The 3,924-nt window shown below is 37.6% G+C and overlaps 1 pseudogene; it reads left to right on the forward strand.

The window, feature by feature from the left end:
* LOC139883268 (uncharacterized) lies at positions 1–839 on the forward strand (annotated as a pseudogene).
* Positions 840–3,924: the final 3,085 nt, after the last annotated feature.

Below are 3,924 nucleotides of genomic sequence, written 5' to 3' on the forward strand. Positions count from 1 at the left end.
ATGCCAAGCGGGTGGGTCAAGTCGATGCAATGCAAGTCGAGAGCTTTTGAAGATGTTTATGACCCGACTCCGAAAAAATCTATAACGCTTCCTAGTGCAAGTTGTAGAAAAAGCTCTCAGAGCATTGATGATGTCATTGAAACAAGGACAAGAAGACCCGGAAACACTAAACAATCACTACAGAAGCCTCCAAGACCCGACCCGAGACCGAATATCCCAACGATCCGGATGCGCTCTGCTCCTGCCCGGAATCCTGACGAGTTTTATCCTGCCTTGACGGAACTTCCAGAAGGCCACCCGTCAAGAAACGTGGTGGAGATTATATTCCAATCAAGTTGGAGCCCGATAAAGTTTCCGGGTCAGCTCGAAATGATATTCAAGATCCAAAACGGGTCGAAAATTTGGACCCGGTTCGAAGAGTATAGGGAGATTGTCAAATTGCGTGCTAAGTCTGCGAATTGTGGCGACGAAGAAGAGAATTCACGGTGTGCTGCTGATGGCAACGAGGTCATGAGGTTCCAATGCTTGGGACCCGCCTCTCGTGGATTTTACGACGGGGGCGCGTGGGCGTATACTGGTTGTGGAAGGGAGCAGTGATATGTACGTTCGCCGAGAGCCGTGGAGCACACGACAACGCTTCCGCTGGTGACGGAAAAGGTAGGAGGGCTATGCTGGTATGCCGGGTCGTTGCGGGTCAAGTTAAGACACGGGTTGGATTTGATGAATTGAAAAGTGACGGGCGGGTTGGGTTCGACTCGGTGAGTGGGAATAATGGCGAGTTGCTTGTGTTTGATCCACGCGCCGTGTTACCTTGTTTTCTTATCATCTACAAAATGTAAAAAAGTAAAGTGAAATTTTATTTTTAGTATAAATATTTTTTGAATTGGGTTTGAGGTTATTTGTATGCATCCGTAAATCAACATTTTTTTTTTAATTTATCACGTATTTAATTTCTTGAATTCCTAATGAAACGACTTTCCAAGAAAATTCCTAATGAAACAAGGATCGAACATATAAAAAAAGTAACAGTTCGGATATGTTTTTTTCGTTTAATGAGTATTTGTTTATAGACGAATCGAATCAAATTATGCTCGTTTATAAACGAGCTCCAAAAAGTTAAACTCCAATTTGTTCGTGAGCTTTCACGAATTTTTCGTTTAATTTTTAAAATATATAAAATAAAATAAAATATTTATTAAATAATTAAAATAATAAGTAAATATTAATTTATTAATAACTAATATTTAACTTTTATGATTATTAGTATTATAATTAAAAAAGTTAACATTAAATATTATGAGTATAATAATTAAGTAATTTAACTTAAAACATTATTTTATAAGTATTAACATTAAATTATCAAAATATCCTCGAGCTCGCGAACTGTTTTGTTCGGCTTTGATCTGTTCGCTAAATTATAGAAATAAACGAATCTCGACTCGTTTACTAAACGAGCTTCAAATTCTTGCTCGAGTTCGATACCGAACTGTTTTTTTCTCGTTTGTCCATTACTATATAAAATTTCCTAATTGGGCAACCAATAAACAAATACAGTAATGCATCTGAAGTTTTTGAAATTAAAAATATATATATACTCCCTCCATTTCACAATACATGTTGTTTTAAATTTTAATGACATATGTAATTAGTCAAATGTATTAAGGGTATTTTTATGAAAAAAAGTTTTCAAACTTTCACAAAACGAACAAAACATCATATATAGTTTAAGAAATATTTTCATTATAAAAAACATCTCTATTATATTTAATAATTACACATTTCATTAAAATTCAAAACATCAATTATCATAAAATGAGATAGTATATATATATATATATACACACACTTTTAAGACTTGAATTTCGTGACTTACAAGGTAGAAAAAGTAGATACACTAAAAAAAAAAGAGTTTAACGCCCTCTTGTATTTCCTGGAGATGTAATTTACATTCCTAAGCCTGGTAAGTTGGAGAAATAAACAGGCAAACTCAAATACATTCTACTACTAAATAATTGACTTCAGGATTAATTCTTTTGCGTTTTCGTGATGCAGGTAATTTCAAAAGCCTCTCCTTGCAGCCTAACATCACAAGAGGGAGAAATGCCGGCATTTGAGACTCAATCCAACAAGAATGCGTTTGCCTTTTCGATTTCGATGCATTCTCAAGTAAGATACTTTAGCTAGACACAAATTCTTTATTGATGTTTTGAACCTATGAATATCCTGGCCGGGCAATTTCTGTGCAGGATTAGAAGCACGTTGAGTTTCTTCATATGATCCACATAAACTTGTGGTTTTCCTACCAGGAAATTCGTGAAGCAGCTGCAAATTTCAGTCATTCGTGGAAAATCGGCCAGGGGATCTTACGAAACTGTTTTTCCAAGAATGTTAAGAGGAAATGTGAGGGAATCGGATTTTCCATTGATCACTTAAAAGTTTTTTAAAAAATAAAAAAATATTTATTAAAATGTATTGACCGGATTTTATTTTATTTCCTAAAATAATAAAAATTAGAAAATAGACAAGCAAAAAAAAACTCTCTTCGTTTCTCTTTGGGCGTATGAGCCTTGCTTGTGCCGATTTCCGTATGGAGGAGTAGCGATGACGGGAGTAATTAGGTCGACGGGGCCGTCTACTTCATGAGGTGAGCAGATTTCTCAGGGATTGGTACCAGATTTGTAGGAAGGGTTTCGAATTCGAAGGAGCCACCTGATAGTACATAGAAGGGGCGTCCTTGGCATGAGTTTTTTGGGGTTAATCGCACTAAGACAGTGGATCGTCTATTGAGGTTTATCCCGCCGGCAGTGGAAGGTGGGGAGAAGGTGGTGGAATTTGGGAAAGAAGATGTAGCGGAGGCTGCTGAGAAGTGGAAATATGCTCTGTTGGGATCAGTTCATGGCGATAAACCTAGATTCATGCGATTTCGTAGCTTTCTGAGGAATCGTTGGATGCAATATGGTATGGATCATGTGCATATGATTCGTGCGAAGTTGTTTTTGATTAATTTTGACTCTGAGGAGGGGAAGATTAATGCGCTTATGTTTGGGCCATTGTCCTTTAATCGGCATCCTGTGTTAGTTAAGAATGGTCTGAGTCTATGGAGTATGATCAGGAAATAGTTACGAAACTTCCATATTTGGGTTCAGTTACCACATCTGTCGTTAGCTTTCTAGACTGAGCCAATGTTTAACAAGATTGATAGTTGTTTAGGGAAGCCAATAATGATTGATCAGTGTACAAAAGATCAATCTAGATTGCGGTATGCTCATCTGTCTATTGAGATGGATATACAAGGGCCTTTTCCGGAGTCTGTTATATTGTTGGATGAGTTTGATCAGGAGTACATTCAATTTTGTGAAGTATGAATGGATTCCTTTGAAGTGTACTAAATATAAGAAAATGGGACATCTGGTTAATGAGTGTTCTGTTAATCAGAAGGTGTGGCAGAAGAAAGAAGATATGATGAAGGAAGTAGAGATCTTGCCCTCGTCCCAGTAGAGGGTAGAGGCTTTCCCATCTCTTAGTGAGTCATCTTCAGATCCCGTGAGTGAAAAGAGTCTGAATACTCCACCAAGTATCTTTTCTAAGACTATATTAGGTTCTGGATCAGAGTGGCAGCCAGTGTTGTGGGGTAAGAATAAGGGCATTGTGAGGAAGAGTATTGAGTTATGCAAAGGTGGAAAGGGATCTATCGTTAGTCCGTCGACATGGGAAGCTTTATGTGAAGATGACGGGGCTGTGTGTGATAAGGAGAGTGTGTATTTCACGAGTGTTGTTGAAGGATGGATTTTTTTACTGGACAGTTGTATATGCTTTAAATGATCCGAGTGATAGAGTGTCAATGTGGGAGGATTTAGTACGGTTTAGCAGTTCTATTTCAGGGCCGTAGATCATATGTGGGGCCTTTAATATACTATTGCGGGA

The sequence above is a fragment of the Rutidosis leptorrhynchoides genome, unplaced genomic scaffold (assembly GCF_046630445.1).
Source record: "Rutidosis leptorrhynchoides isolate AG116_Rl617_1_P2 unplaced genomic scaffold, CSIRO_AGI_Rlap_v1 contig377, whole genome shotgun sequence".
NCBI classification, from domain to species: Eukaryota; Viridiplantae; Streptophyta; class Magnoliopsida; order Asterales; family Asteraceae; genus Rutidosis; species Rutidosis leptorrhynchoides.